The sequence below is a fragment of the Schistocerca nitens genome, chromosome 2 (genome assembly GCF_023898315.1).
Source record: "Schistocerca nitens isolate TAMUIC-IGC-003100 chromosome 2, iqSchNite1.1, whole genome shotgun sequence".
Classification (NCBI taxonomy): domain Eukaryota; kingdom Metazoa; phylum Arthropoda; class Insecta; order Orthoptera; family Acrididae; genus Schistocerca; species Schistocerca nitens.
In genome coordinates, this window is record NC_064615.1 from 1,149,463,174 (window position 1) to 1,149,479,663 (window position 16,490).

A 16,490-nucleotide genomic window follows, 5' to 3' on the forward strand; every position below is an offset into this window, starting at 1 on the left:
GCAAATTGTGTGTTAATTCGTCAATGTGAGGGAGCGAAGGATGCAGTAAGGGAGGAATAATGCATCGGAAAAGAGATACTCGGAACCCCAAAGAAAATCCTATCGTTTTCGTAGAAACGTACCTCGATTTAGAAGGACAATGCAGGGAATCTAGAGTATTTCATATGGACGCAAATTGTGTGTTAATTCGTCAATGTGAGGGAGCGATGGATGCAGTAAAGGAGGAATAATGCATCGGAAAAGAGATACACGGAACTTCAAAGAAAATCCTATCGTTTACGTAGAAACGTATCTCGATTTAGAAGGACAATGCATGGAATCCAGAGTATTTCATATGGACGCAAATTGTGTGTTAATTCGTCATTGTGAGGGAGCGAGGGATGTAGTAAAGGAGGAATAATGCATCGGAAAAGAGATACTCGGAACCCCAAAGAAAATCCTGTCGTTTCCATAGAAACGTATCTCGATTTAGAAGGACAATGCGGGGATCCAGAGTATTTCATATGGACGCAAATTGTGTGTTAATTCGTCAATGTGAGGGAGCGAGGGATGCAGTAAAGGAGGAGTAATGCATCGGAAAAGAGATACTCGGAACCCCAAAGAAAATCCTATCGTTTCCGTAGAAACGTATCTCGATTTAGAAGGACAATGCAGGGAATCCAGAGTACTTCATATGGACGCAAATTGTGTGTTAATTCGTCAACGTGAGGGAGCGAGGGATGCAGTAAAGGAGGAATAATGCATCGGAAAAGAGATACTCGGAACCCCAAAGAAAATCCTATCGTTTCCGTAGAAACGTATCTCGATTTAGAAGGACAATGCAGGGAATCCAGAGTATGTCATATAGACGCAAATTGTGTGTTAATTTGTCAATGTGAGGAAGCGAGGTATGCAGTAAAGGAGGAATAATGCATCGGAAAAGAGATACTCTTAACCCCAAAGAAAATCCTATCTTATTCATAGAAACGTATCTCGATTTAGAAGGACAATGCAGGGAATCCAGAGTATTTCATATGGACGCAAATTGTGTGTTAATTCGTCAACGTGAGGGAGCGAGGGATGCAGTAAAGGATTAATAATGCATCGGAAAAGAGATACTCGGAACCCCAAAGAAAATCCTATCGTTTCCGTAGAAACGTTTCTCGATTTAGAAAGACAATGCAGGGAATCCAGAGTACTTCATATGGACGCAAATTGTGTGTTAATTCGTCAACGTGAGGGAGCGAGGGATGCAGTAAAGGATTAATAATGCATCGGAAAAGAGATACTCGGAACCCCAAAGAAAATCCTATCGTTTCCGTAGAAACGTATCTCGATTTAGAAGGACCATCAGGGAATCCAGAGTATTTCATATGGACGCAAATTGTGTGTTAATTCGGCAATGTGAGGGAGCGAGGGATGCAGTAAAGGAGGAATAATGCATCGGAAAAGAGATACTCGGAACCCCAAAGAAAATCCTCTCGTTTCCGTAGAAACGTATCTCGATTTAGAAGGACAATGCAGGGAATCCAGAGTATTTCATATGGACGCAAATTGTGTGTTAATTCGTCAATGTGAGGGAGCGAGGGATGCAGTGAAGGAGGAATAATGCATCGGAAAAGAGATACTCGGAACCCCAAAGAAAATCCTCTCGTTTCCGTAGAAACGTATCTCGATTTAGAAGGACAATGCAGGGAATCCAGAGTATTTCATATTGACGCAAATTGTGTGTTAATTCGTCAATGTGAGGGAGCGAAGGATGCAGTAAGGGAGGAATAATGCATCGGAAAAGAGATACTCGGAACCCAAAGAAAATCCTATAGTTTTCGTAGAAACGTATCTCGATTTAGAAGGACAATGCAGGGAATCCAGAGTATTTCATATGGACGCAAATTGTGTGTTAATTCGTCAATGTGAGGGAGCGAGGGATGCAGTAAAGGAGGAATAATGCATCGGAAAAGAGATACTCGACTCCTAAAAGAAAATCCCATCGTTTCCGTAGAAACGTATCTCGATTTACAAGGACAATGCAGGGAATCCAGAGTATTTCATATGGACGCAAATTGTGTGTTAATTCATCAATGTGAGGGAGCGTGGGATGCAGTAAAGGAGGAATAATGCATCGGAAAAGAGATACTCGGAACCCCAAAGAAAATCCTATAGTTTTCGTAGAAACGTATCTCGATTTAGAAGGACAATGCAGGGAATCCAGTGTATTTCATATGGACGCAAATTGTGTGTTAATTCGTCAATGTGAGGGAGCGAGGGATGCAGTAAAGGAGGAATAATGCATCGGAAAAGAGATACTCGACTCCTAAAAGAAAATCCCATCGTTTCCGTAGAAACGTATCTCGATTTAGAAGGACAATGCAGGGAATCCAGAGTATTTCATATGGACGCAAATTGTGTGTTAATTCGTCAATGTGAGGGAGCGAGGGATGCAGTAAAGGAGGAATAATGCATCGGAAAAGAGATATTCGGAACTTCAAAGAAAATCCAATCGTTTCCGTAGAAACGTATCTCGATTTAGAAGGACAATGCAGGGAATCCAGAGTATTTCATATGGACGCAAGTTGTGTGTTAATTCGTCATTGTGAGGGAGCGAGGGATGCAGTAAAGGAGGAATAATGCATCGGAAAAGAGATACTCGGAAACACAAAGAAATTCCTGTCGTTTCCGTAGAAACGTATCTCGATTTAGAAGGACATTGCCATGAATCCAGAGTATTTCGTATGGACGCAACTTGTGAGTTAATTCGTCAATGTGAGGGAGCGAGGGATGCAGTAAAGGAGGAATAATGCATCGGAAAAGAGATACTCGGAACCCCAAAGAAAATCCTATCGTTTCCGTAGAAACGAATCCCGATTCAGAAGGACAATGCGGGGAATGCAGAGAATTTCATATGGACGCAAATTGTGTGTTAATTTGTCAATGTCAGGGAGCGAGATATGCAGTAAAGGAGGAATAATGCATCAGAAAAGAGATACTCGGAACCCCAAAGAAAATCCTATCGTTTCCGTAGAAACATATCTCGATTTAGAAGGACAATGCAGGGAATCCAGAGTATTTCATATGGACGCAAATTGTGTGTTAATTGGTCAATGTGAGGGAGCGAGGGATGCAGTAAAGGAGGAATAATGTATCGGAAAAGAGATACTTGGAACCCTAAAGAAAATCCTATCGTTTCCGTAGATACGTATCTCGATTTAGAAGGACCATGCAGGGAATCCAGAGTATTTCATATGGACGCAAATTGTGTGTTAATTCGTCAATGTGAGGGAGCGAGGAATGCAGTAAAGGAGGAATAATGCATCGGAAAAGAGATACTCGGAACCCAAAAGAAAATCCTATCGTTTCCGTAGAAACGTATCTCGATTTACAAGGACAATGCAGGGAATCCAGAGTATTTCATATGGGCGCAAATTGTGTGTTAATTCGTCAATGTGAGGGAGCGTGGGATGCAGTAAAGGAGGAATAATGCATCGGAAAAGAGATACTCGGAACCCCAAAGAAAATCCTATCGTTTCCGTAGAAACGTATCTCGATTTAGAAGGACAATGCAGGGAATCCAGAGTATTTCATATGGACGCAAATTGTGTGTTAATTCGTCAATGTGAGGGAGCGAGGGATGCAGTAAAGGAGGAATAATGCATCGGAAAAGAGATACTCGACTCCTAAAAGAAAATCCCATCGTTTCCGTAGAAACATATCTCGATTTAGAAGGACAATGCAGGGAATTCAGAGTATTTCATATGGACGCAAATTGTGTGTTAATTCGTCAATGTGACGGAGCGAGGGAAGCAGTCAAGGAGGAATAATACATCGGAAAAGAGATACTCGGAACCCCAAAGAAAATCCTATCGTTTCCGTAGAAACGTATCTCGATTTAGAAGGACCATGCAGGGAATCCAGAGTATTTCATATGGACGCAAATTGTGTGTTAATTCGGCAATGTGAGGGAGCGAGGGATGCAGTAAAGGAGGAATAATGCATCGGAAAAGAGATACTCGGAACCCCAAAGAAAATCCTCTCGTTTCCGTAGAAACGTATCTCGATTTAGAAGGACAATGCAGGGAATCCAGAGTATTTCATATGGACGCAAATTGTGTGTTAATTCGTCAATGTGAGGGAGCGAAGGATGCAGTAAGGGAGGAATAATGCATCGGAAAAGAGATACTCGGAACCCCAAAGAAAATCCTATCGTTTTCGTAGAAACGTACCTCGATTTAGAAGGACAATGCAGGGAATCTAGAGTATTTCATATGGACGCAAATTGTGTGTTAATTCGTCAATGTGAGGGAGCGATGGATGCAGTAAAGGAGGAATAATGCATCGGAGAAGAGATACTCGGAACTTCAAAGAAAATCCTATCGTTTACGTAGAAACGTATCTCGATTTAGAAGGACAATGCAGGGAATCCAGAGTATTTCATATGGACGCAAATTGTGTGTTAATTCGTCATTGTGAGGGAGCGAGGGATGCAGTAAAGGAGGAATAATGCATCGGAAAAGAGATACTCGGAAACACAAAGAAATTCCTGTCGTTTCCGTAGAAACGTATCTCGATTTAGAAGGACAATGCCGTGAATCCAGAGTATTTCATATGGACGCAAATTGTGTGTTAATTCGTCAATGTGAGGGAGCGAGGGATGCAGTAAAGGAGGAATAATGCATCGGAAAAGAGATACTCGGAACCCCAAAGAAAATCCTCTCGTTTCCGTAGAAACGAATCCCGATTCAGAGGGACAAAGCGGGGAATGCAGAGAATTTCATATGGACGCAAATTGTGTGTTAATTTGTCAATGTCAGGGAGCGAGGTATGCAGTAAAGGAGGAATAATGCATCAGAAAAGAGATACTCGGAACCCCAAAGAAAATCCTATCGTTTCCGTAGAAACATATCTCGATTTAGAAGGACAATGCAGGGAATCCAGAGTATTTCATATGGACGCAAATTGTGTGTTAATTGGTCAATGTGAGGGAGCGAGGGATGCAGTAAAGGAGGAATAATGTATCGGAAAAAAGATACTTGGAACCCTAAAGAAAATCGCATCGTTTCCGTAGATACGTATCTCGATTTAGAAGGACAATGCAGGGAATCCAGAGTATTTCATATGGACGCAAATTGTGTGTTAATTCGTTCATGTAAGGGAGCGAGGGATGCAGTAAAGGAGGAATAATGCATCGGAAAAGAGATACTCGGAACCCCAAAGAAAATGCTATCGTTTCCATAGAAACGTATCTCGATTTAGAAGGACAATGCAGGGAATTCAGAGTATTTCATATGGACGCAAATTGTGTGTTAATTCGTCAATGTGAGGGAGCGAGGGATGCAGTAAAGGTGGAATAATGCATCGGAAAAGAGATACTCGGAACCCCAAAGAAAATCCTATCGTTTCCGTAGAAACGTACCTCGATTTAGAAGGACAATGCAGGGAATCCAGAGTATTTCATATGGACGCAAATTGTGTGTTAATTCGTCAATGTGAGGGAGCGAGGGATGCAGTAAAGGAGGAGTAATGCATCGGAAAAGAGATACTCGGAACCCCTAAGAAAATCCTATCGTTTCCGTAGAAACGAATCCCAATTTAGAAGGACAATGCAGGGAACCCAGAGTATTTCATATGGATGCAATTTGTGTGTTAATTCGTCAATTTGAGGGAGCGAGGGATGTAGTAAAGGAGGAATAATGCATCGGAAAAGAGATACTCGGAACCCCAAAGAAAATCCTGCCGTTTCCATAGAAACGTATCTCGATTTAGAAGGACAATGCGGGGATCCAGAGTATTTCATATGGACGCAAATTGTGTGTTAATTCGTCAATGTGAGGGAGCGAGGGATGCAGTAAAGGAGGAGTAATGCATCGGAAAAGAGATACTCGGAACCCCAAAGAAAATCCTATCGTTTCCGTAGAAACGTATCTCGATTTAGAAGGACAATGCAGGGAATCCAGAGTACTTCATATGGACGCAAATTGTGTGTTAATTCGTCAACGTGAGGGAGCGAGGGATGCAGTAAAGGAGGAATAATGCATCGGAAAAGAGATACTCGGAACCCCAAAGAAAATCCTATCGTTTCCGTAGAAACGTATCTCGATTTAGAAGGACAATGCAGGGAATCCAGAGTATGTCATATAGACGCAAATTGTGTGTTAATTTGTCAATGTGAGGGAGCGAGGTATGCAGTAAAGGAGGAATAATGCATCGGAAAAGAGATACTCTTAACCCCAAAGAAAATCCTATCTTATTCATAGAAACGTATCTCGATTTAGAAGGACAATGCAGGGAATCCAGAGTATTTCATATGGACGCAAATTGTGTGTTAATTCGTCAACGTGAGGGAGTGAGGGATGCAGTAAAGGATTAATAATGCATCGGAAAAGAGATACTCGGAACCCCAAAGAAAATCCTATCGTTTCCGTAGAAACGTATCTCGATTTAGAAAGACAATGCAGGGAATCCAGAGTACTTCATATGGACGCAAATTGTGTGTTAATTCGTCAACGTGAGGGAGCGAGGGATGCAGTAAAGGATTAATAATGCATCGGAAAAGAGATACTCGGAATCCCAAAGAAAATCCTATCGTTTCCGTAGAAACGTATCTCGATTTAGAAGGACCATGCAGGGAATCCAGAGTATTTCATATGGACGCAAATTGTGTGTTAATTCGGCAATGTGAGGGAGCGAGGGATGCAGTAAAGGAGGAATAATGCATCGGAAAAGAGATACTCGGAACCCCAAAGAAAATCCTCTCGTTTCCGTAGAAACGTATCTCGATTTAGAAGGACAATGCAGGAAATCCAGAGTATTTCATATGGACGCAAATTGTGTGTTAATTCGTCAATGTGAGGGAGCGAGGGATGCAGTGAAGGAGGAATAATGCATCGGAAAAGAGATACTCGGAACCCCAAAGAAAATCCTCTCGTTTCCGTAGAAACGTATCTCGATTTAGAAGGACAATGCAGGGAATCCAGAGTATTTCATATGGACGCAAATTGTGTGTTAATTCGTCAATGTGAGGGAGCGAAGGATGCAGTAAGGGAGGAATAATGCATCGGAAAAGAGATACTCGGAACCCAAAGAAAATCCTATAGTTTTCGTAGAAACGTATCTCGATTTAGAAGAACAATGCAGGGAATCCAGAGTATTTCATATGGACGCAAATTGTGTGTTAATTCGTCAATGTGAGGGAGCGAGGGATGCAGTAAAGGAGGAATAATGCATCGGAAAAGAGATACTCGACTCCTAAAAGAAAATCCCATCGTTTCCGTAGAAATGTATCTCGATTTAGAAGGACAATGCAGGGAATTCAGAGTATTTCATATGGACGCAAAATGTGTGTTAATTCGTCAATGTGACGGAGCGAGGGAAGCAGTAAAGGAGGAATAATGCATCGGAAAAGAGATACTCGGAACCCCAAAGAAAATCCTATCGTTTCCGTAGAAACGTATCTCGATTTAGAAGGACCATGCAGGGAATCCAGAGTATTTCATATGGACGCAAATTGTGTGTTAATTCGGCAATGTGAGGGAGCGAGGGATGCAGTAAAGGAGGAATAATGCATCGGAAAAGAGATACTCGGAACCCCAAAGAAAATCCTCTCGTTTCCGTAGAAACGTATCTCGATTTAGAAGGACAATGCAGGGAATCCAGAGTATTTCATATGGACGCAAATTGTGTGTTAATTCGTCAATGTGAGGGAGCGAAGGATGCAGTAAGGGAGGAATAATGCATCGGAAAAGAGATACTCGGAACCCCAAAGAAAATCCTATCGTTTTCGTAGAAACGTACCTCGATTTAGAAGGACAATGCAGGGAATCTAGAGTATTTCATATGGACGCAAATTGTGTGTTAATTCGTCAATGTGAGGGAGCGATGGATGCAGTAAAGGAGGAATAATGCATCGGAAAAGAGATACTCGGAACTTCAAAGAAAATCCTATCGTTTACGTAGAAACGTATCTCGATTTAGAAGGACAATGCAGGGAATCCAGAGTATTTCATATGGACGCAAATTGTGTGTTAATTCGTCATTGTGAGGGAGCGAGGGATGCAGTAAAGGAGGAATAATGCATCGGAAAAGAGATACTCGGAAACACAAAGAAATTCCTGTCGTTTCCGTAGAAACGTATCTCGATTTAGAAGGACAATGCCGTGAATCCAGAGTATTTCATATGGACGCAAATTGTGTGTTAATTCGTCAATGTGAGGGAGCGAGGGATGCAGTAAAGGAGGAATAATGCATCGGAAAAGAGATACTCGGAACCCCAAAGAAAATCCTCTCGTTTCCGTAGAAACGAATCCCGATTCAGAGGGACAATGCGGGGAATGCAGAGAATTTCATATGGACGCAAATTGTGTGTTAATTTGTCAATGTCAGGGAGCGAGGTATGCAGTAAAGGAGGAATAATGCATCAGAAAAGAGATACTCGGAACCCCAAAGAAAATCCTATCGTTTCCGTAGAAACATATCTCGATTTAGAAGGACAATGCAGGGAATCCAGAGTATTTCATATGGACGCAAATTGTGTGTTAATTGGTCAATGTGAGGGAGCGAGGGATGCAGTAAAGGAGGAATAATGTATCGGAAAAAAGATACTTGGAACCCTAAAGAAAATCGTATCGTTTCCGTAGATACGTATCTCGATTTAGAAGGACAATGCAGGGAATCCAGAGTATTTCATATGGACGCAAATTGTGTGTTAATTCGTTCATGTGAGGGAGCGAGGGATGCAGTAAAGGAGGAATAATGCATCGGAAAAGAGATACTCGGAACCCCAAAGAAAATGCTATCGTTTCCATAGAAACGTATCTCGATTTAGAAGGACAATGCAGGGAATTCAGAGTATTTCATATGGACGCAAATTGTGTGTTAATTCGTCAATGTGAGGGAGCGAGGGATGCAGTAAAGGAGGAATAATGCATCGGAAAAGAGATACTCGGAACCCCAAAGAAAATCCTATCGTTTCCGTAGAAACGTATCTCGATTTAGAAGGACAATGCAGGGAATCCAGAGTATTTCATATGGACGCAAATTGTGTGTTAATTCGTCAATGTGAGGGAGCGAGGGATGCAGTAAAGGAGGAGTAATGCATCGGAAAAGAGATACTCGGAACCCCTAAGAAAATCCTATCGTTTCCGTAGAAACGAATCCCAATTTAGAAGGACAATGCAGGGAACCCAGAGTATTTCATATGGATGCAATTTGTGTGTTAATTCGTCAATTTGAGGGAGCGAGGGATGTAGTAAAGGAGGAATAATGCATCGGAAAAGAGATACTCGGAACCCCAAAGAAAATCCTGTCGTTTCCATAGAAACGTATCTCGATTTAGAAGGACAATGCGGGGATCCAGAGTATTTCATATGGACGCAAATTGTGTGTTAATTCGTCAATGTGAGGGAGCGAGGGATGCAGTAAAGGAGGAGTAATGCATCGGAAAAGAGATACTCGGAACCCCAAAGAAAATCCAATCGTTTCCGTAGAAACGTATCTCGATTTAGAAGGACAATGCAGGGAATCCAGAGTACTTCATATGGACGCAAATTGTGTGTTAATTCGTCAACGTGAGGGAGCGAGGGATGCAGTAAAGGAGGAATAATGCATCGGAAAAGAGATACTCGGAACCCCAAAGAAAATCTTATCGTTTCCGTAGAAACGTATCTCGATTTAGAAGGACAATGCAGGGAATCCAGAGTATGTCATATAGACGCAAATTGTGTGTTAATTTGTCAATGTGAGGGAGCGAGGTATGCAGTAAAGGAGGAATAATGCATCGGAAAAGAGATACTCTTAACCCCAAAGAAAATCCTATCTTATTCATAGAAACGTATCTCGATTTAGAAGGACAATGCAGGGAATCCAGAGTATTTCATATGGACGCAAATTGTGTGTTAATTCGTCAACGTGAGGGAGCGAGGGATGCAGTAAAGGATTAATAATGCATCGGAAAAGAGATACTCGGAACCCCAAAGAAAATCCTATCGTTTCCGTAGAAACGTATCTCGATTTAGAAAGACAATGCAGGGAATCCAGAGTACTTCATATGGACGCAAATTGTGTGTTAATTCGTCAACGTGAGGGAGCGAGGGATGCAGTAAAGGATTAATAATGCATCGGAAAAGAGATACTCGGAACCCCAAAGAAAATCCTATCGTTTCCGTAGAAACGTATCTCGATTTAGAAGGACCATGCAGGGAATCCAGAGTATTTCATATGGACGCAAATTGTGTGTTAATTCGGCAATGTGAGGGAGCGAGGGATGCAGTAAAGGAGGAATAATGCATCGGAAAAGAGATACTCGGAACCCCAAAGAAAATCCTCTCGTTTCCGTAGAAACGTATCTCGATTTAGAAGGACAATGCAGGGAATCCAGAGTATTTCATATGGACGCAAATTGTGTGTTAATTCGTCAATGTGAGGGAGCGAGGGATGCAGTGAAGGAGGAATAATGCATCGGAAAAGAGATACTCGGAACCCCAAAAAAAATCCTATCGTTTCCGCAGAAACGTAACTCGATTTAGAAGGACAATGCAGGGAATCCAGAGTATTTCATATGGACGCAAATTGTGTGTTAATTCGTCAATATGAGGGAGCGAGGGATGCAGTAAAGGAGGAATAATGCATCGGAAAAGAGATACTCGGAACCTCAAAGAAAATCCTATCGTTTCCGTAGAAACGTATCTCGATTTAGAAGGACAATGCAGGGAATCCAGAGTACTTCATATGGACGCAAATTGTGTGTTAATTCGTCAACGTGAGGGAGCGAGGGATGCAGTAAAGGAGGAATAATGCATCGGAAAAGAGATACTCGGAACCCCAAAGAAAATCCTATCGTTTACGTAGAAACGTATCTCGATTTAGAAGGACAATGCAGGGAATCCACAGTATTTCATATAGACGCAAATTGTGTGTTAATTTGTCAATGTGAGGGAGCGAGGTATGCAGTAAAGGAGGAATAATGCATCAGAAAAGAGATACTCGGAACCCCAAAGAAAATCCTATCGTTTCCATCGAAACGTATCTCGATTTACAAGGACAATGCAGGGAATCCAGAGTATTTCATATGGACGCAAATTGTGTGTCAATTCGTCAATGTGAGGGAGTGAGGGATGCAGTAAAGGAGGAATAATGCATCGGAAAAGAGATACTCGGAACCCCAAAGAAAATCCTTTCGTTTCCGTAGAAACGTATCTCGATTTAGAAGGACAATGCAGGGAATCCAGAGTATTTCATATGGACGCAAATTGTGTGTTAATTCGTCAATGTGAGGGAGCGAGGGATGCAGTAAAGGAGGAATAATGCATCGGAAAAGAGATACTCGACTCCCAAAAGAAAATCCTATCGTTTCCGTAGAAACATATCTCGTTTTAGAAGGGATAATACAGGGAACCCAGACTATTTCATATGGACGCAAATTGTGTGTTAAATCGGCAATGTGAGGGAGCGAGGGATGCAGTAAAGGAGGAATAATGCATCGGAAAAGAGATACTCGGAACCCCAAAGGAAATCCTATCGTTTCCGTAGAAATGTATCTCGATTTACAAGGACAATGCAGGCAATCCAGAGTATTTCATATGGACGCAAATTGTGTGTTAATTCGTCAATGTGAGGGAGCGTGGGATGCAGTAAAGGAGGAATAATGCATCGGAAAAGAGATACTCGGAACCCCAAAGAAAATCCTATCGTTTCCGTAGAAACGTATCTCGATTTAGAAGGACAATGCAGGGAATCCAGAGTATTTCATATGGACGCAAATTGTGTGTTAATTCGTCAATGTGAGGGAGCGAGGGATGCAGTAAAGGAGGAATAATGCATCGGAAAAGAGATACTCGACTCCTAAAAGAAAATCCCATCGTTTCCGTAGAAACGTATCTCGATTTAGAAGGACAATGCAGGGAATCCAGAGTATTTCATATGGACGCAAATTGTGTGTTAATTCGTCAATGTTAGGGAGCGAGGTATGCAGTAAAGGAGGAATAAAGCATCGGAAAAGAGATACTCGGAACCCCAAAGAAAATCCTATCGTTTCTGTAGAAACGTATCTCGATTTAGAAGGACAATGCAGGGAGTCCAGAGTATTTCATATGGACGCAAATTGTGTGTTAATTCGTCAATGTGAGCGAGCGAGGGATGCAGTAATGGAGGAATAATGCATCGGAAAAGAGATACTCGGAACCCAAAGAAAATCCTATAGTTTTCGTAGAAACGTATCTCGATTTAGAAGGACAATGCAGGGAATCCAGAGTATTTCATATGGACGCAAATTGTGTGTTAATTCGTCAATGTGAGGGAGCGAAGGATGCAGTAAAGGAGGAATAATGCATCGGAAAAGAGATACTCGGAACCCCAAAGAAAATCCTATCGTTTTCGTAGAAACGTATCTCGATTTAGAAGGACAATGCAGGGAATCTAGAGTATTTCATATGGACGCAAATTGTGTGTTAATTCGTCAATGTGAGGGAGCGAGGGATGCAGTAAAGGAGGAATAATGCATCGGAAAAGAGATACTCGGAACTTCAAAGAAAATCCTATCGTTTCCGTAGAAACGTATCTCGATTTAGAAGGACAATGCAGGGATTCCAGAGTATTTCATATGGACGCAAGTTGTGTGTTAATTCGTCATTGTGAGGGAGCGAGGGATGCAGTAAAGGAGGAATAATGCATCGGAAAAGAGATACTCGGAAACCCAAAGAAAATCCTATCGTTTCCGTAGAAACGTATCTCGATTTAGAAGGACAATGCCATGAATCCAGAGTATTTCATATGGACGCAAATTGTGTGTTAATTCGTCAATGTGAGGGAGCGAGGGATGCAGTAAAGGAGGACTAATGCATCGGAAAAGAGATACTCGGAACCCCAAAGAAAATCCTATCGTTTCCGTAGAAACGTATCTCGATTTAGAAGGACAATGCAGGGAATCCAGAGTATTTCATATGGACGCAAATTGTGTGTTAATTCGTCAATGTGAGGGAGCGAGGGATGCAGTAAAGGAGGAGTAATGCATCGGAAAAGAGATACTCGGAACCCCAAAGAAAATCCTATCGTTTCCGTAGAAACGAATCCCAATTTAGAAGGACAATGCAGGGAACCCAGAGTATTTCATATGGATGCAATTTGTGTGTTAATTCGTCAATTTGAGGGAGCGAGGGATGTAGTAAAGGAGGAATAATGCATCGGAAAAGAGATACTCGGAACCCCAAAGAAAATCCTGTCGTTTCCATAGAAACGTATCTCGATTTAGAAGGACAATGCGGGGATCCAGAGTATTTCATATGGACGCAAATTGTGTGTTAATTCGTCAATGTGAGGGAGCGAGGGATGCAGTAAAGGAGGAGTAATGCATCGGAAAAGAGATACTCGGAACCCCATAGAAAATCCTATCGTTTCCGTAGAAACGTATCTCGATTTAGAAGGACAATGCAGGGAATCCAGAGTACTTCATATGGACGCAAATTGTGTGTTAATTCGTCAACGTGAGGGAGCGAGGGATGCAGTAAAGGAGGAATAATGCATCGGAAAAAAGATACACGGAACCCCAAAGAAAATCCTATCGTTTCCGTAGAAACGTATCTCGATTTAGAAGGACAATCCAGGGAATCCAGAGTATTTCATATAGACGCAAATTGTGTGTTAATTTGTCAATGTGAGGGGGCGAGGTATGCAGTAAAGGAGGAATAATGCATCAGAAAAGAGATACTCGTAACCCCAAAGAAAATCCTATCGTTTCCGTCGAAACGTATCTCGATTTAGAAGGACAATGCAGGGAATCCAGAGTATTTCATATGGACGCAAATTATGTGTTAATTCGTCAATGTGAGGGAGTGAGGGATGCAGTAAAGGAGGAATAATGCATCGGAAAAGAGATACTCGGAACCCCAAGGACAATCCTACCGTTTCCATAGAAACGTATCTCGATTTAGAAGGACAATGCAGGGAATCCAGAGTATTTCATATGGACACAAATTGTGTGTTAATTCGTCAATGTGAGGGAGCGAGGAATGCAGTAAAGGAGGAATAATGCATCGGAAAAGAGATACTCTTAACCCCAAAGAAAATCCTACCTTATTCGTAGAAACGTATCTCGATTTAGAAGGACAATGCAGGGAATCCAGAGTATTTCATATGGACGCAAATTGTGTGTTAATTCGTCCATGTGAGGGAGCGAGGGATGCAGTAAAGGAGGAATAATGCATCGGAAAAGAGATACTCGGAACCCCAAAGAAAATCCTATCGTTTCCGTAGAAACGTATCTCGATTTAGAAGGACAATGCAGGGAATCCAGAGTATTTCATATGGACGCAATTTGTGTGTTAATTCGTCAATGTGAGGGAGCGAGGGATGCAGTAAAGGATTAATAATGCATCGGAAAAGAGTTACTCGGAACCCCAAAGAAAATCCTATCGTTTCCGTAGAAACGTATCTCGATTTAGAAGGACCATGCAGGGAATCCAGAGTATTTCATATGGACGCAAATTGTGTGTTAATTCGGCAAGGTGAGGGAGCGAGGGATGCAGTAAAGGAGGAATAATGCATCGGAAAAGAGATACTCGGAACCCCAAAGAAAATCCTATCGTTTCCGTAGAAACGTATCTCGATTTAGAAGGACAATGCAGGGAATCCAGAGTATTTCATATGGACGCAAATTGTGTGTTAATTCGTCAATGTGAGGGAGCGAGGGATGCAGTGAAGGAGGAATAATGCATCGGAAAAGAGATACTCGGAACCCCAAAGAAAATCCTATCGTTTCCGTAGAAACGTATCTCGATTTAGAAGGACAATGCAGGGAATCCAGTGTACTTCATATGGACGCAAATTGTGTGTTAATTCGTCAACGTGAGGGAGCGAGGGATGCAGTAAAGGAGGAATAATGCATCGGAATAGAGATACTCGGAACCCCAAAGAAAATCCTATCGTTTCCGTAGAAACGTATCTCGATTTAGAAGGACAATGCAGGGAATCGAGAGTATTTCATATAGACGCAAATTGTGTGTTAATTTGTCAATGTGAGGGAGCGAGGTATGCAGTAAAGGAGGAATAATGCATCAGAAAAGAGATACTCGGAACCCCAAAGAAAATCCTATCGTTTCCGTCGAAACGTATCTCCATTTACAAGGACAATGCAGGGAATCCAGAGTATTTCATATGGACGCAAATTGTGTGTTAATTCGTCAATGTGAGGGAGTGAGGGATGCAGTAAAGGAGGAATAATGCATCGGAAAAGAGATACTCGGAACCCCAAAGAAAATCCTATCGTTTCCGTAGAAACGTATCTCGATTTAGAAGGACAATGCAGGGAATCCAGAGTATTTCATATGGACGCAAATTGTGTGTTAATTCGTCAATGTGAGGGAGCGAGGAATGCAGTAAAGGAGGAATAATGCATCGGAAAAGAGATACTCGGAACCCCAAAGAAAATCCTATCGTTTCCGTAGAAACGAATCCCAATTTAGAAGGACAATGCAGGGAACCCAGAGTATTTCATATGGATGCAATTTGTGTGTTAATTCGTCAATTTGAGGGAGCGAGGGATGTAGTAAAGGAGGAATAATGCATCGGAAAAGAGATACTCGGAACCCCAAAGAAAATCCTGTCGTTTCCATAGAAACGTATCTCGATTTAGAAGGACAATGCGGGGATCCAGAGTATTTCATATGGACGCAAATTGTGTGTTAATTCGTCAATGTGAGGGAGCGAGGGATGCAGTAAAGGAGGAGTAATGCATCGGAAAAGAGATACTCGGAACCCCATAGAAAATCCTATCGTTTCCGTAGAAACGTATCTCGATTTAGAAGGACAATGCAGGGAATCCAGAGTACTTCATATGAACGCAAATTGTGTGTTAATTCGTCAACGTGAGGGAGCGAGGGATGCAGTAAAGGAGGAATAATGCATCGGAAAAGAGATACACGGAACCCCAAAGAAAATCCTATCGTTTCCGTAGAAACGTATCTCGATTTAGAAAGACAATGCAGGGAATCCAGAGTACTTCATATGGACGCAAATTGTGTGTTAATTCGTCAATGTGAGGGAGTGAGGGATGCAGTAAAGGAGGAATAATGCATCGGAAAAGAGATACTCGGAACCCCAAAGAAAATCCTATCGTTTCCGTAGAAACGTATCTCGATTTAGAAGGACAATGCAGGGAATCCAGAGTATTTCATATGGACGCAAATTGTGTGTTAATTCGTCAATGTGAGGGAGCGAGGAATGCAGTAAAGGAGGAATAATGCATCGGAAAAGAGATACTCGGAACCCCAAAGAAAATCCTATCGTTTCCGTAGAAACGTATCTCGATTTAGAAAGAAAATGCAGGGAATGCAGAGTACTTCATATGGACGCAAATTGTGTGTTAATTCGTCAACGTGAGGGAGCGAGGATTGCAGTAAAGGAGGAATATTGCATCGGAAAAGAGATACTCGGAACCCCAAAGAAAACCCTATCGTTTCCGTAGAAACGTATCTCGATTTAGAAGGACAATGCAGGGAATCCAGAGTATTTCATATGGACGCAAATTG